Source organism: Opisthocomus hoazin, chromosome Z, assembly GCF_030867145.1.
Source record: "Opisthocomus hoazin isolate bOpiHoa1 chromosome Z, bOpiHoa1.hap1, whole genome shotgun sequence".
NCBI classification, from domain to species: domain Eukaryota; kingdom Metazoa; phylum Chordata; class Aves; order Opisthocomiformes; family Opisthocomidae; genus Opisthocomus; species Opisthocomus hoazin.
In genome coordinates, this window is record NC_134454.1 from 40,076,474 (window position 1) to 40,099,680 (window position 23,207).

General features: G+C 44.7%; 1 protein-coding gene across 3 annotated transcripts in view; it reads right to left on the reverse strand.

Moving 5' to 3' along the window:
• The window catches only part of SEMA6A (semaphorin 6A), a 115,056-nt gene extending 93,841 nt beyond the window's left edge, over positions 1-21,215 (reverse strand). For 2 of the 3 annotated variants that reach the window (XM_075410715.1, XM_075410713.1), the window contains exon 1: positions 20,640-21,215. The gene's annotated coding sequence lies outside the window, so the exon portion shown is untranslated. Of the gene's footprint in view, positions 1-19,088; positions 19,172-20,639 lie in introns of those variants that run through there. The other variant, XM_075410714.1, reaches the window with a different exon arrangement.
• Between the last annotated feature and the right edge of the window lie 1,992 nt (positions 21,216-23,207).

Sequence of the window (23,207 nt, forward strand, 5' to 3'; positions counted from 1 at the left end):
TTCTTTTTGTATTTAAATATGCAAAGCAGATGCAGATATCTGCTTGCATTTTTCAACCATCTGCTTTAATAACTACAGGATGGACTCTACACTGACCTTGCTTTCCAGTCCCATAGCCTATGAATAAAGCTATTTAAAACATGACTTAAATCCAGTGACTGATTTTCAAGAAACCCATCACTAAACAGGCCTGGAGTCTACAGACATACCATCAGTTTCATGCACTGTCTGCTCACAGGGAATGTCCCCTTGTTCACTCTGACATACCTGACAAGGAACAAACAGTAATACCAAAGTTTATAAACTCTTTATTCATCAAGTCATCTTTTGTATTAAGTGGCAGCTGACAAACACATACACCTTTTTGAAGATAACTTCAGAATCACCAGAAAATCACTTGCCAGCTAATACAATGCATATTTCAACCTTCAAAGAAAAGTTCTCCTGTGTGCCAATGTTGCTAACTCCTACAATTTTTATCACAAGGCTATATAACATTGGGTATTTTCTTTCTCTTGCTTCTAGAATCACAACCTTAAATGAATGTCCAGGAGTAAGAGGACTCTGCTGCCCCACAACACATTGCAAGCTTCCCTGTTTCACCATTTTGAAGACCTGACCTGTGAAGCTTGGCAAATTGTGTCTCTCAGTACTTCCAGAGACGCCCAGAAAACTGTGCTCTTAAGAGTGTTAGCAAAGACACAGTGACGTATTTTATAGCCACTTGTCAGGCCCAGGTTAAGGAATTCAAACCACTGATAAAAACGAGCTTTTCGAGTACCACTTCTTGCAGACAGAGGTGATCTTGTTCTGGCCCTGGGGCAGAGCTCAGCGTAACCCAGCAGACCGAGGCAAGGGGCAGAGCCGGCTGGGATGGACGCACCGGCTCTACCCAATGCCAACAGTCCACAGGGATTTTGCATCAACAGATGTTGCAGGATGTGGTCAAAGAAAAGACCTGTGCCGCCTATTCTTGTAAGTGAAAAGTACATCTCTGTGGCCTGCCCTTCGAAAGCGTGCTGCACCTTCCAGTGCCACCGACTGCACTGGGAAGTCTTGAATATTCAGCAGTTCTGAAATTCCTGACATCTTCCTTAATGCACATCTCCACAAATGCAAGCAAAGCTAAACCGTAAGAGCAAACCCCTGAAGAAAATAAAACATTAACATCTCTTTATTGGTAAGAGGGAAAATTATCAAATGCATCTCCAGTAGAACATTCCCTTTAGCATTAAGCCTCATTATTAAGCAAAATAATAAAACTGATTGCTCCTTAATATCCCACTAAAAATACAAAGCAGGCAATTAATATTACAGCTTTTCACGTCCCTATACAGAAAATAATATTTTTTTCTATTCTGAAAAAACTAGACAATACATTTAGTGGTTAGCATCAAGTCATGATCACTGAAGGGATCAGAATGAAAATAACTACCTACAGTGCTTTCCCTGCCAGTCCAACTCTCCTATGTACAGCCTGTGAGTAGGTCTTTGATAATTAACTCACATTCCTCTTCTACATAATTGTACAAAAAAAAATTTAGTCATACTTCCATTTTACTATACAACATCTAGATCAGTTCTCATACATACTGAATACTAATGTACTACCAAGAAATAATTAGAGATCATCCTACATAACATACATATATCCTTCAACACTCTTCACCTGAACACAAATTTTAATGTCTGCAGATTTTCATAATCTCTCTTAACACAATCTGTTCCTAATGCCAATTTCTGAACCTGCAATTTTCTCATACAGAAGACACAAATGTAAGCAGCACTTCTTTCCCTTTAATGAGTGTGGCGAAATAAGCATCTAGCCTGATGGTCGCCACGCATTCAACAACACTTACCAGGGCTGCCGAAAGGTTACAGAGAGGTCTACTTTGTCAGGTATTATTTGATACCCGTAGACCTGCAGTTCTCTAATTCTTGGGCTTGAAATTAGCACTGTGAAGTCACTGTGGAAAGTCACAATTTATTCTGCTGCATGGAAAGTCCATGAAAATTAACTTGCCACCAAGACGGTGCATGGTTATCTCAACTTTTCCCGTATTATTTTTTTGACCTGATCTTAGCAAAGAGCCTGAGTCATAACATTACTTTTTTTCATTTAATCTGCACACAAACCTCCACCAGTAACTCTTTCAGTCAGCAGACCAAGGCATGTGTTCGAACCTTTCCACACCATCAGAACATTGGAATGGACATACCGGCCATTACGACTAGAAGTGAACCTCCCTGCCATCCCATCTTTAGAAACAATCATGAACAAACCCCCAGAGAAGAGCCACAAACAGAAGAAGCATTACTGAATGCCTGCGGCATTTCACATATTTAAACTCTCTTATGCCTTTGTACCATTTTTCACATGTTTTTGTGAAAATCCAACTTTAGTGTGTTAGCCAGCTAGGATCTATCTACAGAGGTGGATAGAGAGCGGAAGGAAGGAAAAAACAGTAACTAATTGAAAAAAAATGCTAAACCTCAAAATGACCCAGTCTAGGTTTTTTTTAGGCGCATTAATCTTTACGTTCCTATGTAAGTTACACAACTAGAAGGCAAGTAGCGTGTTTCTCCTTGGAGGTATGTAAATCTCCTGCTCTGCATACTGCAGAGCACTGAGCTTGATAGGGAGCAGTGAGTGTGCAGACATAAATCACCTGGGGGTCCAGCCATCTGCCTCTCACCTCACCAGATCAGAGGATCTCAGCTTTAAACTTAACATCCTACCTCAGCAAAAAAATGTGTTTTACCCTTGGCAAATGTACTCCTAGATAGGATGCTCTTCACCTGCTGGGTAAAAAAGCAGCCTTCATAACCCGGGCTGGGTTCTTTGTTGTTTGGGTTTTTTCCCTTTAAGAAAATGGCAGCTGCCTGAAGCTGTTCAAGAAGGCTGAAATGGTTGAAGTAATTTTGAGGGAGAATTAGGAAGCAAAGTGCAAGTAAGGTGGTCAAAAGTGTGTAATAAATGCTGTTTAACCTCTGACTGTCATTCATCATGGATGTCATTGAACATGTGTGGCATATACAAAACATTAATAAATTTTAAAAGGGCTTTCCCACATTCCTTTTTTTGCTTCTAAATTGCAAGTGTGGTCTGGGTTAAGCTTTGCTTTTTTAATTATATTGCATTATCTGGCTTAGAAGGAACAAAACAATATTTTACAAACTTTATTTCAATGTTGATAAAGCATAATACAAACCCAGCAATTGCTTACCAGATCTCTTCCCTCAAGACCACCCTGAAACTCTAAACAAGTCAAAAGGGCCACACTGAGAATAAATATCAAACACATTGCCAACTTTGTCTTTCTATTTAATTAGCAGACAAGCTCATTAGCAGAGCTGTATAGAAGACTATGCCTGCAGCTTTTGCTCATCACATCAAGGATTGTGGGGAAGTAGGTTGCAGTCACACACACAGAAAACCGCCCAGCGCTGGCAGCAATAGCAGCGTATGGCAGAACTGGGGACAGGGAGGTCTGTCCTCCTAACCAGGGCAAAACTCTGCAGCACGTTGTGATGTAAAGTGAAATCTGGCATCTCTGGGGGGATGCCAAGCAATGGATTCAACAGCACAGAGCACAACTGGCAGAGTGCATCCTTGCTCCGTTAACCTCTGCATGCGGGAGGAGCGGGTGGGAATGACAACCCATGCCCTCAGCCATCTCACCCCACAAAGCACCACACCGTGAACAAAACAACACAGACACCGGGGGTAAACAAACACTACAACCAGCAAACATATGCAACATATGTGTGTGTGGGAGGGGGTGAGTGTCTGTGTCTAGTCTGTGTAGGGTGGGGTGGGGGGTAATTCACAATGCCGCCACAGCAGCCTGCTTCTGGCTTCCAACACCCTGTCACTGAGCAGCACTGCTTACACCTTAGGTAGATTTTAGTACTTGTTCAGCATGCAGCAACTAATACTTACAAAGTGCTCTGGGAACTGAAAAGACTGTTTGTCTGAACTAAAGGCAGTTCATTGCAGCCTCTCTAAGCAGGAGCCTGTCCACCTGATAATCGCTGGGACACTGTCAAACACATTTTAGCTTAAAGTACAAACAAAATCTTCATTTACAATAATTTGATAATTCCTTCAATTCTTTTCTATTGAGAAAATAAAATTCAGGGGGCTTGAGGAGTCACAGCTGTTACTAATCAAATTTATTTAAGAGAGTAACATGAAAACAGCATGTTTGTGAAAGTTCATAATCACAGCAGAATTAAATCATTTTTACAGAGCATTTATTTGAAAAGTTCTGTACACAAACTTTGAATATGGCAGAGAACATTTCCCTTGCAGTTTAGGTTTGATTTCATTCCTGGAAACTGCTACAAAAATCCCACTCGCTTGCAGCAGGGTTCTTTATTTACGCTCAGTTTTAGTTTTAAGACCTGTGACAAACACCAGATTGCTCACATTCATCACGATGCAGGCAGAGCCGCCACACATACTGCCCTGCTGCCTGGTACTGCCCAGCCAGCCAGCACGCTGTGCTCCTGGCTCACTCCGGAGCAGCCGGCTCGGCAGGTTTCCCCTCTGCGGACATCCAGGTCCAGAGCTGGAAAAGAGGATCTGAACTTCACACGTCTCCTGCACATCAGCAGTTACAGCCACTGTGTGACAATCGCACCTTAAAATGATGATCCATGCGCTGATGTTATTCCTCCCCTACTACAACGACCAATCCCATACTTTCTTGCCTGCACATAGACAAGTCCTGCTCATCTCGGCAAGAGTTTGGGGTCCAGCAGAGACCTGGGGGCCTCCTCCCTCCAGAGTCACCCAGCTTCTCCGTTCTCCTTCCCCGCCCACAAAAAACCTATCTTTGACAAACACAGGCTGCTGCTTTTTTAAAAAGGTATAATATATCAAAATCTAACTTTTAGGGATTTTAACCTCTGTGTTGAGCTAGGCTTTTGCCTTCCTGCTGAGGCTACCGACAATTTTCCTAAACAGTGCCAGGTGCAGGGTTTGTTTTTTAAAAGGAAGTTCTACTAGTTCACTGGAAACTGGCCAAAAGCCATGAACCTGTTTCAGACATATGACCAGCCAGCTGCAAAAGGTAATGCCAATGCCCTTCCCTCATGGCTGCAAACACATCGGTTCACTGTTGGCCTGGCAGCATGAAGATCACAAAGCCCATGAGCAGCTTCCCTCAAAATGCACATATTGTAAAGCCTCCTTCCACCTCCTTGCCCAAGATTTATTACAACAAAATTGCTTACTGTACTTGTTTTCTGTGCCTCCTTCTCTCTGCACTGCTACGTGTCAATCTCTCTTCCCCAAGAAAAAAATGTCTTTCTAAGCCAATCACTCGGCAATGACGGAAAACCTTCTTCTTTTCCCTAACAATAGCTTGTGAGAGAAGTCAAAGGAGTCTCATGAGATTTCCCAGGGGCAAAGAGGAGGGTGTGGGGACAGAGGAGAGTCCCATCTGGGCTTTTTTCGTCCCCCACCTACCAAATTCTGTGTGAAGGGTAAAGAAAGCCAGCAGACACACAAACAACGTCACTTGCATCTCCCCTGCGCCATCTGTTTTTCCCACTCCAAGCATCCTATATACTTTAGATGGTGACAGGTCATCAGAAAGGAATCGTCCCACGGCACACTGCTGTTTTGTAATGTAGAGAGAGCAAGGAAATACGGCACTTCCACCTTGCTCTCCCCTCCTATACTTTGGCACTTTGGCTATCCTGCTGCACCAGTATCGACATACACCTACTGCTATCCCCTCATTCCGCTGTTTCTAGACACCTTCCACTCCTCAGCCTTGACCTTACAGCTACTTTCCTTGCTCCCTATAACCATTTTTTTCCTTAATGGTTAGTCTATGTATTTGTCTTTGTCCCATGACCTGTAGGGGTAGTTGGGATCCAGCATTCGCAGTATGGTATCACAGCTGTTATCTGCTCACAATTTCAAGGTTTATCAGTTTCTTGGTGACTTACTCATGATGTTACCTTTTCAACGATAATGTTTTTGAGAGATTACACATACCAAAAACACTGATATGCCTCCACAAATATAACTTCAACTGGGGAGCACCTATCAAAAACATCTTTCTCTTCATTTAAATATTTTGAGTGAAGCTTCAGTCAAAGAAATGTGGTCAAGGTGAAGTGACACCTCAATGTGGACCATCTCAGTGGTTTTGCTGTGGAGAAAAAAAAATTAAATCTGCAAATTATTCATAGCTTTCTTGCAATCTCCCTCAAAAGCTCACAGAGCAGGTATTAACCTGACATACAAACTTTTACAAGTATTATTAACACTTCAAAGACACCACGAATATTGAAGTAGATAAATTCCCTACTACTTATTCTCCTCCAATGTATCCTTCAGCAGGACAACACAGCTTCCCATCTTCTGCCTGCTGAGTTAATGCTGAAAATATGCATTAGGTATGAAGTAGTCAGTTCAAGAAGAGGGTTTCATTTAAACTGATACAAAGTAAGGATTTTTCCTGCAGTTAAGGGAGACATCTTGCCCTTAATTTTCCATTTAGACTTGCAGGTTTCAGAAAAATGTTTAATCTCTTTATATCTCACAATGTAACATAAAGTTGCAATGGAGTTTAAAGCAGAGAATGACAGCAATGACTTTAAGATGTCCTACTGTTTTCTAAGCCAAAGACTACTGCCAAAGACAGTGTCCTTGTTTTACACCTGTTGATGTCAATGGAAATACTGCACATGTTCCTAGGGGATCACAGGTTCCATCACGAGAGTGTAACATAATACTTGTGGAGTATCCCACCCATTTCTTAAACGATATCCGTTTAGTTAGTATGAGCCGCCTTGTTGCTCAGTGGCACCTCTGTCTCATCCTAACTGGTTTCACCACAGAGTTGCAGAAACCACCTTTCCTTGTCTGAATCGGCGAGACCTGAGCTAGAGCTGGCAGTGTGTCTACAGAGCCAGGACTGCTGAGACACCGCTCTCAGCAAAATGACTTGGTGCTACAACACGTTCTCCATCTCTTCACACCTTGTGTCGGTCGCACTGAAAACCCAATGCCCTGTCCAACATACAACCTTCCTTCTTTCCAGGCTATTCAGTAAGTATTGAGATAGGCTTGGGACAGATGCCTGTGGAGTCTGTGGTTTGTACTGAGAAGAACTGGAAGCTTCCAGTTCTAACTTCTCCAAACCTGAAGTTACCAGCTTGCACAAAGTAGAAATTTAAATAAACAAATGCCTGGTCTGGAAAGTCTGGTTTATCAGCAGGTAACAAGTGTGAGTAAAGCAATCAGGCAACATCTTTATCTGCAGATTAATTTCCATGCATCACCAATGCATTTCCAGTGCGTCGCCTTCACGATGTACCAGGAAGAGAAAGCTTGGAGTCTTTCATAATTCTTTCGGCATGTCTGACTGATTTATGTATGCATTTGAGTTGTTTCTAAGTCTCTATAGACATTTTAGCCACGACGTATCTTAAACATACACAACTTTCTTTTTTTTAAAAAAGTGAGACCTGATCAGATGAAACTGAAGAACTGAGTGCTTTCTTTGTGAACACATCAGCATTCTTCTACACACAATTCCAGCAGCTTGACAGCAGCTTTCTACCCAAGGCTTTTTTTAGGACTTGAGCACTTGGGCTTGAGTCCCTAATGCAAAAGTAACTCTTGGACAGCTATAAGAACCACTTCCAGAATCTGTATTTTACCTGTTCCGGATCCATAATATGACTATTGTTAAGAAAATGAAGTCTGAAAGATGCTCAAGCATCTTGTGTCTCAAGCAATACACAACTTAAATGGCTTAAAATAAGCACTGAGCTCACATGGGACTGACCTGAGGCAGAATCCAAATCCAAATGCACACTATTTCTCAAGAAGTTAAAAAAAATTGATTGGAAAATTGAAAATTAATAGGCCCTTAGATTTATGGGTCAGACCATTTCTAGCTGATTTCTAAGTCATTTTTAAAATAAAGAATTACTTGAATTACTATTTCTTTATTCTTCTAAAGACTGGGGCAATATACAGCTGCTGTAGTCTGTCTTTCTGCATCTTGCAAAAACTTTACATAATTCTAAATTCTGGAAGTTGTTTAAACATAAGAGAGTATTTAAACACTCTTTTGAGCTACAGAAATGTACCTCATATGAGCAAGGGAAAGTGCTAGAACCACTGCCAGAAACTATTTAATAGCTTGAAGCAATTTCTACCATCTTGTTTGAACAAGAGGAAAAAAAATACTGTTTAAAGGACATGGAATCTCTTTCTGTCTTCCATCCTCTCTAAAATATCCAACTAATTTGCCTTAACTTCATCTGTGCTTTTAGCCTCCGCTCCCTGTAATTACTAAAGAACTAAGCAGCAAGAGAACAGGAGCTCAAGACAGACCAAGTGAATGTTAATCTGGGACACCACTTTGCTAATATGCACAGCCATGGTTTCTGCTCAGTGCAAATTGTATTATTTTGCGTTCAACTGGTTGCACTTGTATAGTTTGATGGTCTTATCTATCCTGTAGGGCTGAGTAAAACGGTGCAGCCACTGAAACTAAACATGAATTTATTTTCTGTACAAGCAGGGCTGAGACACAAACGCTGCGAAAGAGTATCTTGTTAGCAATTCCTTGTGTAGGCAGCATGTCTCACTTTAATCATATGTATTATGGCCTTTACCCATCACTGCGAATTCACTCCTAGAGCTTTTCTGCACGTTTGGCTAACCCACTTTCTAACGTCTCTGTCTCTGCATAAGAAAGCTGAAAACTATATTGCTTCTTATACTGCAAACAGCAAGACAACACAGGCGCGCAGAAAACCAGTGCCTTTGAAGAGCATGGCTGCTGTCCATCATTTCCTGTTTTTGTTCCATGTTTTTCACTACCGTGGTTATCATCTGGACGCCTGAAGCGCCTGCACTGAGGCTCTGAAACACACGAGGGCAGGCTACATGCAAAGGAAAAAGCAAAGTGCATTTTCCTGTTGGGTTTTGCAACGCAAACAGCCCAGTGGAGCAGGCTGTCGGAAAACTTTGAAAGAGCTGCATTTCTCACTTTTGGCCTATGTGTCCAAGCTCTTCTTCTCTTTCTCTAGACAGTACACTACTAGTTATAGCTCTACTCCTGCATTTAGAAACTGTGTCAAAAGGTGAAGGGTCTTTTTCTCCTGAAATCTGTAACAATTTCTAAGACTGCTATGTAATCGTAAGAAAAGTTACTTGCCCTCTTTCAGGCTTTGACGTGCTATGTAATGAAAATGCAATGGATTCTCTCTCAGTAAATTCCATCAGTTTAAATCTTTCAGGCCCTCCCCCCACAAATGTATTTTGGTGAGTGTGTTGTGTTCATTCTTACACAACCCTGTTTTGCAAGTGCGAGTAGTTGTCAGAGCAGGCTGTCATACAACGGTTGTCTAGAAGTAGGCAGCGCAGCTGCGAAGTAGCACTCAGCCCCCCTACTAACATGTTCTCTGCTGCCTTACTGTTGAAGATTCCCAGTAGTAGACTCTTTGAAGCTAAAATATCAATTCAGTGTACAGATGCCATTACAGTACAATGCCTTCCTGATGGTTTTGATATTAATTTGCTCATGAGTTCATTTCCTCCCAAAATTTTATATTTCAGTAATTAATGACTCCTACTGAAGTCAGCAAGATTTTGTCACCAGTACAAACGAGTCCGAGGCTAGCTTTTCTAGCCAAATCCCATGCCTGGTGAAATAAATATGGACATGCAGTCTGAAGCAAAACTGTGCCTTCATTTTTCTGTTTGATGTTAGTAGATCAGAAGTCAGATCCTGCTAGCCCATACTTTTGTGCCTCAGCCCAGCTCCTCTGCATTTATCTACATGAGCAATGTAATTGGTTCTGATGACATATTCATGTAAGCTAAGCCGACTCGTCTGAATAGAAGTTTACAGCTGGGAACCCATATACTTGGATCTTGGAAGCCTGACACAAAGGAGGAGGTCAGGATTAGTCCTTTTAAAAAAAACAGCGGTGTAAGCATCCATGTAGGTGCTCCAGGTTTTGAAAAGTTCTTAAAGTTCTCTGACTGTGACAACAATGAATTCTTTCATCTGTTTCAAACTACAACAGATTACTGACCATTTGGGGGATGGGGGGGAAAGTCTAAACAACTGATTTGCTATTCAAGGTAAATCAATGCAAGCATTCTTACAGACCTCTTCTCCAACATTAGCAGTCATTATACAGTCTACGTTTTCTACTCTTCTGCAGCACATCAGCAGCACTTAGTTGCACCAACATATTACTAGAAAGAGCCTGGCTGAAGTGCCTCTCTGATGTAAACAACACTTGAGATGGGTGCTATTTGGGGTTTTGTTGCAAATGATGTTACTTCCAGGATTTCAGCTACACAAGAGATCTCATGACATAAACACAGATGAACAAAAAACCAGTCGGTCAAAAATGTAAAGGGTGCACCAAAAAGAAACTGGATTTTGTGTGTCAGAGAACTTACTTTGTTCCACACTTTGCCTTTTATTTTCAAAGTTTTAATCTGATACTTTAACACATGTATGTAGCACTCTAATAAAAATGTTCTGACAAATCAAAACTGCACTATTCTCACAGTCAGCCAGTCAGTCACCAGATTTCATCTCACACCTTCAGGCTATTAGCTCCAGCTTGGCTAAATTTGCCTTTTGGACTATACACGCTGTTGAACAAGAACAGGATTTTTTTTTTTTTTTTTTTTTTTTTTAATCTTGGGAAAGGAAGTGTTCTGGCAGTATCTCTAGGTCTTATGCTTAGAACAGGATAAAGCAAAAAAGACGACACCACCCTACAATATACGTGTCTCGTGACGGAATTAATCAGTGTATCTGAACATGCTGAACTTCCCTACGACAGAATTAAAAGGAAACACCTTGCAGATAATAACGAAAATGTGTAGTAGCTCATGCAAAAATCTTTCCTCTTCCCACAACAGCTCTTTAAGGATTCAGCTCTTAACTTCTTTTTAAAGAAAACAAATTCCTGTTCAAATTCAAGAATAATTTCATGCGGTGAGGAAAAAAAAGCATCCCAAAGAATCACTAGAAAAAAATTTGTCATCTTACTTCTTTGCAAAACCTGAGAAGCCTCACCTCTTTAGTTCCTTTCCAAGAACAAAAAAAATTCTGCATGCTGTATTTCTATAAAAGAAAGTCTTACCACATGGACACAGTTCTTAAAAAAAATATATTCTATAATCACTTTCTATAACAGACTACAGCAAATCTAAAACATCAGCTTAACTGTGGTAATTTCTGATTAATATGGTTAGGATGGTTAAGTTGTAATTGCAAAAGCTGTGCATTTGTAATTAATAAGTATAGATTATTTAAAAGCAAAATGGGTTGAACGCTATTAGTTTAAACACCTAGCACCAAATTCTGTTCACAAAGACTACAACCTGAGGTTCAAGATCACAGTTAAACAGCCTGTGATCCTCTCTATTAAATAAAAAAGGTATTCTGAATCAAATACCAGGCTGCATTTAGCCATGCTCATGGAGTGAAGTATTACTTAAGAAAGATAATCCCGTGAGACTCAACCTCTACCTTGCCATCAGGCGACAGACACCAGGCTGTACCCTGCGCGTAGAGCAAGCGGTGGAAAAACAGCCTCAGACGGCACAAGGGCATCCCGCCCCACCTTCTTCCTTGCTCTGGCCTTTTGGGAAAGGACGCAGTAGTATGCTCCCGGCCCGTGCCGACTGCAACCGCAGCATCTCGCAGGCAGACCCAGGCGTGCAGGCCAGCGCTCTGGCCGCCCTCCCATCACTTCTCCTCGTCCACCTGCTCCAGAGGGCCGGCGGGCAGCAGGGCTGCGCTCTGCCCACACGCGGGGACCGGCGGCAGGCACCGGGGACCTCTGTGGCTGAACGGGTCACAACTCTCCCAGGTCCCTTCACCAGCACCCAGCCCAAGCCACGTTTTAGCCTTGCAGGAGCATTCAGGCAGTAAGATGCTAGTCAACATCTGTTAGATCTGCAAAGCAAACTTTGTAACATTGTATTTGTGTATTGTTGTATTTGTGTCCTTTGCTATAGTAGTTTGATGCTAAAATTCAGCTGCATGGGGATGCAGAAGAACTCTTATGACCAACCATAAGTAAACTGAAAGAACTATATTGAACTATAAATGCACTAAGGGCTTGTTGCTGAGGTGTTCAGTAAAAACTATCCTTTACTCTCCAACAGGAACAAGACTGGGCCTTCATACTGACTACACAATCACTTCTCACTCAATTCTCTAGATCTTAGAGGTAAAAAATAAATAACAAGCAATAAAAATCATTAATTAATGTTAAAGGAAGTACAAACGTACCTTACAGAACTCCTTAAATGAATTTCTATCCAGAGCCATTCTATACCTAACCTGAAACTAAACAGAATACGATAAATTCTGAGAAGAAAAACACAACTGAATTTGTACCTCTACAGCTTCAGACCTAAGATATTTTTCCACTGTAATAATTTTCTTATGCAATCACCAGCTCCCTTCCAAAGGGAACTACAAAATGACCAGGGCAAATTATTTTTTGTATCAGACTGACAATCTGCTGCATACATGCACATTGTAAGTTTAAAAGAAAAAATGCTGGGATCAATTTCAGGTAAAATAGGCGTATACAACAGAGTACACAAAAGCCAGACTATAAAACAGAAACTTCTGTACTATGTGAGAGTACAAAAATACAAATACAGATCTCCTGTGTATCTACCAGCAAACAAAGCTTGGTCATCTTTAAAACTCACGTGGAATTTTTGGACTTTAATTTGTTTAGTTCGCAGGGCTCCTGAGGGTGGACTACAAATAACAGGAATATGTTCTCAATCTGCTTGTTAATCTCACTTGAAAAATTGACAAGACTGGGCAGTGAAGTTCCAAGCTGAAGCTTTAAAACTCATCTTTGAAAGCAGGCTAACCATCTGAAAGTAAAAAAGTGGCTAATTTTCCAGATTCGTTCCAATTATGCTGAATACTTTAATCTAAACTGCACAGTTTTTAACATGATTCTTTGCTTGATGTGAATATTCAAGGCTTTTTTTTTGTGAACCAAAGATACGTATCAAGCTTATCTGTGCAAGAACCAAATTGCTCTATTAGAACTGGAGGGAAATCACTTAATTCCAGAGACACTGTAATGTAAAGTGCAAAAGAAATGGGATTTAAGTATCTTCTAAAACATGTGTCTTACTCATGCTCACACAGAAATTTTTTCCTCAATGGGAAAGGAAAAAGGAGACCATGATTTGCTTAGTGAAAGATGTTTGTGCGTTATTTTATATTGTGCATAACTGAGAAAAATATTATTCAGCACTACATTGACAAGTCAGGTCTAACAGGAAAGTAACTGGAAGACTATCTACTATACCATTTTTCTCATTTGTTAAAAAAGCTATTTCTGACTACTCAGCTCTGTATTTCTGAAAGTATCCATGTTTTCATGCTGAATTTCTGAACAGATGTTGAAACAGTATTAAAAAAAAAAATACTGCCAATGCTAACACAGTGCTGAGAGAGCATCAGTTCGGTCCGGGAAAAAAGTTTACTCCCCATTTTCTACTTTTTAATTCAAGCTGCTCCGCAGCTAACAAAAGGGTATTTGTTGTCATTTTATTAAATTTAAGGTAACAATAAACATTAACTCAGTTTCGAACACAATGTCATGCTGTATGTAGCTAGGGTAAAAGAGAATGTAAAACAAATTACCTGGATGCTTAAGAAACCCTAAATGCCCTAATTTACCCAACCATTTATCAGCAGAACTAATGAAAAGCCTTTCTTGCTCTTGTAACGGGTAAAGGTAGCCATTAGTCTCTGAAGTGTACAATTTTACTAGCAAGACAAAACAAAAAGCAAATCTTGAGAGTAAATATCAGCTGGACATTCACATAACAAGGTCCAGAGAGACATAACCAGAAGTTTCCTCTTTTAATTCAACTCTGAATAATGTTGGATGCTGTTCTCTGTTCTTTCAGAGCTCTACTACTCCCAAAATAACTGCAAGGCTTGCAAGTCCGAGTATATCTCAAGCCTTTCCCAAGGCACCCCAACACTATCTGAGGCACTGAAACTATGGCAACCGAGTAAGAAAGCAGCTTCCATGATTAATAGATGAAGATCCCAGCGACAGTGCCTAGCTAGGCCATAATTCAGGAATGCAGGAGGAATTAGCATAGAATCCATCTCAATCTACCAACAAAAAATAGATTCCAAAAGGCATCAACAAAACATCAATTTTCTTTTTCGCTAAAAAAAAAAAAAAAATTCTGCAGAACTATAAACTGTTCAAATTCTCATTAACATTTCAATGAACAGCTGCCTCTAGTGCAAGTAATGGAGAAATGTTTATGAACCATGGTGAAGGAACCAACACAGCAAATTTCCCATCCGACTATCAAACCCATACCTAGGAATACTCAATATTTAGAACATCTGAGTGAAGCTGAATAGGTGGAGATAAGAAAGTAGAAATAATGTCTGCTGCAGTCAGGAATATATTTGGACAGAGTTTTTCCCATTGTGGTGGGGATTCATACAGTAGAGTACTTTTTCCATCTGCTGAACTGGAACACCCGACAATATCTGTTATATACGCTACACATTTTCATTACTAGAAGGCCCTGTGAGTCTGTCAGGGTCATTGCAAAATTGATGAGGGTTAGGAATACCTTTTTTCTTAGTGCATAATCAAACTTCAACCATTATCTCCATTAAAATACTAGTATTATGGTCTTCATCTACCACATGGTCGCAGACTAAGGTGACGGGGTATAATAAAAAGATTCCTTATTTCTTTCCACTTTTATAAACATGAAGTTTTCACTAAAGGCAATTGGCTAAAAAAGATTCTTTATTTCTTTCCACTTTCATAAACATGAAGTTTTCACTAAAGGCAACTGGCTACAGAGATCATAAAAGCACAGGCACGCTTTTTTTGCCCGTATCACACAAAGGGTATAACCCTGCAGTCAAGGCACAACTTTACCTGAGCAGGGTGAGGGAGAAGGAGCCAAAGGCTTCCCATAGCGAGGACAGCACGCATGCTGCCATGTCACACGATGTGCTGCAATGCTGTACATCTGCCTCTGGAAACTCTCTAACTTCAGCACTGCATGAATGTTATAAAACCGTATTTCTGTAAAAAGTTCCTCAGTAGCAGTTTTTTTTGGTAGCTAAAAACAAACCCGGAAAAAATGGCATGGGGTCGTCCATGATATGTGAATTTCAAATATCTACTATAAATACTCTATATAGAAATGCCTATTATTAACAATACTTTTAAAGGAAAGGTCATCACTGAATGTAGCAAATTACCATATGTCTTCACTCTAGAGATACAGCATCTGGCAGTTCTCTTAATAGCTGGTTTATCTATTTCACTTTACATCTGTATTTCAGCCACTAAAGAAACACTTTGGGGCTTGGGGAAAAATTCCTTTCATGCAAAAATTACTCTTATTCACATACAGCATAGTACACCCCTCCTTCTGGCTGATAAATAACTACAGTTCTATACTGGGAAAGACTTCAAGAGGTTCTGCTGCGAATTATGGGATAACTCATGCTGGGTTTTTCTCGCTTTCTTCGTCCTTTTTCGAAAGTTTTTTTTTTTTTAAGAAGTGGTATCTACTTCCTTTTTTTATTAAACTATAGCTGGAACTAAACTTCAGATTTCAGAGGGCATAAGTCTGGCAGCCTCATTTATGTTCATCCAGTGCATGAAAGCTGCTAATATGTTTATTTTAGGGGGGGGGGAGACACAGATCTCTCATGCCCTTCCCCGTTTCCAGTGGGCCCACTATTAACAGTTAGCAGCCTTTGTAAGTCTGAAGAGAAAAAAAATCCAGAAGCCTGTATGCCTGTCTTTCAATAAACCCCTCCTAAGACTTTCAGAATACCCTGATGTTCTAGCTACACACCTCTTTTCTTCTATTTCTTTTTCTCCCTCAGTTCCCATACCACGTTTAATTATGAATCCTTTCACATCTTCCAGCTGCTAAAATAGGATAGGCAAATGAACAGCTTGGGCTCTCCCGAAGACACACGGGGCATGCAATATGTATAATTATAACACAGTAGGTGGCACTCTTCCCTTTAAATCTTAAAGCAGCGCCTCGGAGTTGTGCTGCCATACTTGCCATGTCGCAATCAAGACCCAAAACCAAAGCATTGTTCACCATGGACAATTAAAAGTCCCTTCACACTGTATAAACGTGAACATTCAGTTATTCCACGGCCATAGGTAATGGTTTAGTTGTCTCATAAGACAGCACATAAAGAAAATAAAGACATACAAACTACACTCTGCCAGGTTTGCACTTGAACTGGGGAAGTCCACTTCTGCCTTCACAGACCCTACGCACATCTAAGCTGTTCCTCACTCAACAGACGGCTGCAACAGGCCAAAAATAAAAATACTGCTATAGAGAGATGTCAGGCTCAGGCCCAGGGTTTCCCCCAGCTGCTTGTTTCTGCCTTTGAACACTGTTCAGAGTTGCTGTAAGCCGCTGATCAGCAGCCGGACTCCACGCTACTCCTGACTGTATCTTACTGCCAAAATGGTCTCTGTGAATGCCTCACCCACCACAGAGGAATCCTGATTCCCAGAATTAATGAGCATAAAATGCTGCAATCGTCACCAGTAAAAAGCACTGCTCATTCCTCTTATTTTTCTGTTGCCTCATCAAGACAAAGCTTGTCACAATTTGTCAGATGCGACTTGCTCCACAACATGCAGACCTAGGTCCAACCTAACACTGAAGGTCGATCCAGAGCTAACGTGCTCACACCACAGCTTCAGGTCCTCACCTAGTATTGAATCCCCACAGCAAAAAGTATTTTCAGATTGGGGCCTAAACATGAAAAAAACTCCCTGTCTCAGTAGTATTTCAGCAACTGCCCTTACTCTCAGAAAATTACTCAGGCAAGCGAGGCTTCGCTGGGTGAGCAAACCTGGGTGAATGAGATTAGGAAGGATATGGGCTACAGATTTACCTCCTCAATAAATCAACAGTAGGAAGTAAAATACTGCAGCATGTGTATCAAATTAGGGTAGTGAAAACTTCTGGTTTAGTATGGTTCAACTTCTCCCTAGCATATGCTGCATCTAACAGAGTTGAATGTTATTTTTCAGAATTTACCCGGTTGTTTGTTTTCAGCATTCTGCTACAGTGTATGGGAATCAGGTACTATACACAAAACATTTGTTTGGGTAGTATAACAGTGTGGTCTCGCAAACAAGTTGGATGCAAGGCATGTATTAGCTCAGGTCAATTTAATCCTAAAACATTTTATGTCTCCCCTGCTGTAAACCAGTGAACTCCTTTCATGTGTATTTATGTATGGCTCTTCAAAACAAGATGACAAATTTCCCGTTCCCTTCACAAAGCATGCACAAGCAAGTTCACAATCACTTACTTCCTTTTTAATGCAAACAGTTCTAGTCTGGATTTATCACAGGTCATTAATTTGATCTCTCTTCCTTTTCTCCCCCCCTCCCCTTCAAAAATTCAGTGAAGGCAACTCCTCATTCTTAGCCCGACCTACCTCCTTCTTCAGTCTTAAACTCCAGTAACTGCGATCCTTTACAAACATTAACAGGGGACTATGGCTAATATTCACTTTCACCTCCAAGTAGCTAGAGATGTTAGCTAGTCACGTTTCTCATAGATGTTAGTGCCAAATTACTTTTTTGGTTCAAGCAGTACAGTTGATAAGGTTGGTTTTGCCATTAAGTAAAAATGTACTGTTTTAATGTACACTGATTGAGAATACATAGAACATCTGTGACCATATGATTCATCTCCCCTGAAAGTATTCACCCATGCTTCAAGCATTTAATTGCTACTGCATGAAAAGCAAAATGTTGCATGTATTCTTTACAGTGTTACTATTTTAAAAATTTTTAGCATTCAGACAGAAACCTCATCTGGGCATTCTGCTCCGGAACTAAACTTCCATGAAAGGCACAGATCTTCTCCAGTGAAGAGTGGTGAAGAATAGAGATCAGCATTTTTATGCATAGGAAATTACTTGGCTTTAAAGAGAGTTAGTATATGTTCTCTTTGTCTTACACCTTGTAAGAAGCTACCATATTAAAAATGGGTTCCTTTTAGATAAAATTATACCCTAGACAGCGAAACGCCTTAGCAACTGTACTTTTTTAAGAGTGACAAACCTTACCAATCTACTGAAGCTAGTATTTGCTCTCAACCACGTACGAGGCAATTCCATCAAGAAATGGTATTGCTGGAGCAGACCCAAATTTCCTCACAATACACTAGATTAGTCTCATTAAAAAACAAAACAAAACAAAACCACACCAGAATTTAACCAGAGCAAGATCATTTTGCTTTTCTGGTCTGAAAACAAACGCAAAGGACGCCCTGAACACAGTAACAGCTGTATAAATCTCACTCTGAGATAAACACCACAGACTCCTCAAAATCTCCATGAGTTCTGTGATTAAAAGTGCCTGACACTGCTGGACTTCCTCACGTTGATGCCAAAGGATTTACCCGCCATGTAAAGATTACTTGCATGAGAATGGCTCGCTGGATGACTCTTAGATTACACGAATGCAAACCAAAAGCAGTCTCTGAACTAAATTATGCAAAGACAGTGGGAAAATCACGCCTCTAGCTACTATCTTTGAGGTTAGCTTAATAATTAATACCGTTGCTGGACGATAACAAACAAAAGTCACAAGGATCTGTGTCGAATAACAAGCCACCGCATGCAGCCCAGTGACAGAAGATGGTTGTGGAGGTGTAGCTCTTCGCCATTTACAACACCTGCAAGCCTTGTGTGCCCCTCTGGGGGACCAAGCATTCACCTGGCAGAGTCAGCAATTAGAGCCTTTTAAAATTTACGGCAGAGCTGACCAAAGCCTTTATTTTCGCCGTTCTGTTAGCGAAACAATTTCTGCCTACAGCAGCGAGGGATCCGTGCTGCACCGATGCTGGCACACCGCGCATGTTTACAAACTTCAAAAGCGGCAATTAGCTCGGGAGAGGAGCAGGAGAACAGAATTTCCCTCCGAACAAGCGGGTCAAGGTTAGGAAAAAAGGCAGAGCCGTTCTCGGCCGCGGGACTCACCCCGGGAGGCGGCGGGCAGCACGGGGCCGGTGGGCAGCGGGGCATCTCGGAGCGGGCGGCAGGCTCAGCCCCGCTGCCCCCAGCCACCCCCGGGAAACGCCTTCCTCGGGCGGGAAGGAAGAAGGAAGGGAGGAGGGGAGGGAGGAAGGAAAGGGCGGTGGGATAGCCGAGCTCTCGCAGGTACTTTCTCCACGCGTGACGAAGGAGACCCAAACTTTTCTCCGGCCGGCCGCAGGGGCTGCCCCCGCTGCCCCCCCCTCGCCCTTCGGCTCCCTGTCCCCGGCGCCCCGCCGGCAGGAGCACGGTCCGGGGGGGAGCGGACAGGCCCCGCTCATGCGGAGCCGCAGCTCCTGACACACCTTGCTGGGAGCCCTCCCTGCCCTTGCGTACACGGGGGACGGGGTGGGGGTCGTAGGGGGAAATCCCTACCCTGCTCAGCATCCTGTCCCCCCTCGGCATCCCTCCCCTCCTCGCCGTCCCGGCCCCGGGCGCCTTGCCGCCAGCCCACAGCCCCTCTGGGAGGGCCGGTCGAACAACAACTCCTTTGTGCCGGCCGGCCCTGTTATTGCCCCTTAGAAAAACTTTCTTCCGCCGTTTCGCCCGGCTCCCCCGGGGCCGAGGGAGGCGAGGGGCTGACGGAGCGGCAGGGAGGGGAGAGGAGCCGGGCAGCCCCAGGGCTCCGGTCTCAGCGGGGCTCGGCGCCGGGGCCAGCCCGCGGGCCGGCAGAGCCCGGGGTCGGCGGGGCAGAGGCTGGGGCGCAACCCGGCCCCAGACCCCCCCGTCTTTCTCCTCCGGGGCAGCGGGGAAGGCGTCCGCGGGGAGCGGGCGTGGAAGGGAGCCCGCGGCCGCAGCCCACGATCGCGAACAAAGCCCGCGGCAGGGCCGGGGGCTGCGCCGCCGAAGAAGTTTCCTCGGTTCCCGGCAGCTTCCCCCCAAAACGCGACCCCAGCTTTGGAAGAAAAGAAAAATTAAAATCCCAATAAAAATAAATAAACCAACGGCAACCCCACTCCCCCGCGTGGGAGAGCGGAGATCGCGGGGTTAACGCCTCTGCACGCAGCGCCCACACTGTCCCTGTAACAAAGACCCCCCCCCCCCCCGACCCAGCCCCACACGGTGCCCGGCGGCCCCGGGGTGAGCGGGCCCCGGCGGGCCCTATCACCCCCCGGCCCTCATGTCGGGGCCGGGGAGGCGGAGAGGAGCCCGATCCCGGCGCACGCAAGCCGTGCCAAGGGGCCGGGGAGGAAGGCTGACACGCTGAGCGGCTGGGGATAGAAAAAGAAGGAAAAAGAAAGGCGAAGCCCCGAGATGCCCGGGCAGCGGCGGCGGCAGGCGCGGCGTGTGCGCTCGCGGGCGGCTCTCCTCCTCCTCTTCTTCCTCCTCCTCCTCGCCGGGCGCTGCGAACGCCGTCCAGACAGAAAGCGGCGGCCAGCCGTCAGCCACGGACCATCCCCGCTCCTCCCGAGCCCGCCGGGGCCACCCGGGGGCCTTCCCCTTCCGAGCAACCCCAAAATATCAGACAGGGATACCGGGGGGGGGGGGGTACCGTACCTTTTCGGTGCATGTATCTGGGCAGCTAGAGGACTGAACTAGCTGATGTAGTGTCCCATTTAGTAATCCATTTAAGGGGATCTCTCTGGGAAACTGGAGCCACTCTCGCCTTTGCAATCCTTTGTCATTACTACATGTGTGCTTCCCGGGGGACGGAGTATTTGGTATTTCTACTTTCTGAATTGCAAACGCGATTTGTTCATTTCCAATGATGGGCGAAAAGAGGGGAGGGAACAGGGAGAACAAGAAGAAGGCGGCAAAAAAAAAAAAAAAAAGATTAAAAAAAAAAGAAGGCGTTAGCAACTCCTCTGAAGACCCAAATTCCACTACGGTTCCACTCCAGCAAGTCCCCTTCAGTCGCGCCTCGGGAGGCAAGTCATTGCGGGGTGTCCTCCTGTTCCCCCTCTACCGAAAGCGCTCCCGGTGCGACGGCCGCTTCAGGAAAACTCCCGGGCTGGAGGCACTCGCCGTGGCACGGCAGGAAAAGCGCAGCCGCTCCTCGCCTCGGGCTGCCGGGCATCGGACTGTGCGCAGCCACAACCGGGGACCCGCTGCCCGCCGCTGCCTCGCGCTGCCCGCCGCTGCCTCGCGCTGCCTCCCCTCGCCGCCCGCCCCCTGCCCCCGGGACGCAGCTCCGCCGGCGGAGGCGGAGACAAACCCCGGACTGGACCGCGGCGGACGGGGGCGCGCCCCGCCCCCGGGCGGTGCCTCCGTGTCGGTGCGGGCGCGGGGCGCGGCCCCGCCCTCTGGCACCGCCACCCCCCGCGGGCTTGGAGCCGGGGCTGAGTGTTATCGGGCCGGTATAGAGCAGGTGTGAGCGGAGCGGACCCGCCGCCCTCCCCCCCCAGTCCCCGGAGCTGCCGCCCCGGGGGTTCCGAGCCCCCCAGCCAGGCCCCCCGGGCGCATCCCCGGGGTCAAGGGGGAGCGGGGACTGAGGCTGCAGCTGGCGGTCGGGGCGGGTCTGAGCCGCCCGCTTGTCTTCCCCCCCCTTCCCTCCGCCCAGATCCTGCTTCGGTGGTCGCTCGCTGCGCTGATCCCCGTCTCGGAGCCGGCCCAGCCAGTGGCAGGCAGGAGCGAGCGGCGCGGAGGCGTTAATCCCCCTCTCCGCGGCCCCGCGCCGGCGGCGGTGGTAATCCCCGCGGTGGGGCGCGGTGGGGCGGGGCCTGCGCCGGGGACCGCTCCCCACCTGGAGCTCAGCCGCTGCCCACGGGCGCGGCCGCCGTGGGGTCCGAGCCCCCCCGCCCCGCGCCCTGCTGACCTCTCGGAGCACCGAGGGTCGGGCGGGCTTGCTGCGGGAGCAGCGGGCTGCGGCGTGAGCCCGGCCGGGCAGCCCCAGAGCGGGGGCTGGGGGTCCGCCTGCGCGTCCGTGTGGCGGCGGCACGCGCTCCCTTCAGGCGGTGGTTTCCCGCCTCTGGGTCTCGCCGGAGCCGCGCTGCGCCGAGAGCCTCTGGTTATTGCCTCTTCCAGAGGATCCATTTGCGTGTGCCATCGCTTTATCGTGATTCATAGTATTTCTTACCCTCCTAACCCCCCCCCAAACCAGGTAAGCGAAAGGACGGGCTGCAACGAGGGGGTTTGCTGTCAGGCCACGAAGTGTGGCATTAAAATTAAAATAATTACTTGTTTATGACAGCTATTTTCCTGCCTTTTATTTCCAGATAATGAAAGGACTCCAAGAAATTGGTTTTGGTTCGTTATTTGATTTGGGATCTAGAATTACACACACATTCGTTCAATTTCTAGTTGTTAGATTACAAGGGAAAACATTCATCTATGTCAAAGAAAAGTTTCTTCTTTCAGACAGTTTAAACTCAATGTATACTTAGGGTAATTTTCTAACCTAAGGAACTGAGAATACATATTTTTCTTTCCCTGAAAATCTAAACCAGAAGCGAGTTCTGCACCGAACAGACTAATTGCTGGGGACAGATAAATTTTAGTGAAATGGGCTTACCCTAGATCTGAAAGCAATTAGAGAAACCGAACTGGTACAAATAATTCCTGGGTACCCGAGTGTGTGTCAGGGGGGTAAACCAGATGAATGTCCCTTGATTTGCCAAGACCACTAACCCCATTTCCACAAAAAGGCCCCCGATCATCTCATGCTACTTCTCCCTCTGTCAGGAAATGAGAACGGAGACGGAACGCAGTCAGGATTTGCGGGAAATACCCTTTCAACAGGACCAAAGGCTGACATTCAATCATTGCATTATGCTCAATCACTACATACGTTCTGAGGTGTTCGAAACTTCCACTGACTTTGTTGTGGGTTTCGGCTGTAAGCAGATCTAGACTGGGCCCTTGCTGTGTGCTTCAGATGCTTCACAAACATTTCCGCAGTACTGAATGGTTTATTTTACACTTATATTTCGTCGTTAATCAGAAAAGGCTCTGTGACAGAGAACATTTTGTCTCCCCTGTATTTAGGGTTTTGAAAAATACAGACCAGATTTTTACATTATGAAAGTTCTGCAAGAAGCACAAAGTGCTAAAGAATCGTCTTTTCCAGATACTGCTGCTAGCTAAGGCAGCAGTTGCTAGAAGTTTTATATTCAGGGTCCTTTACAA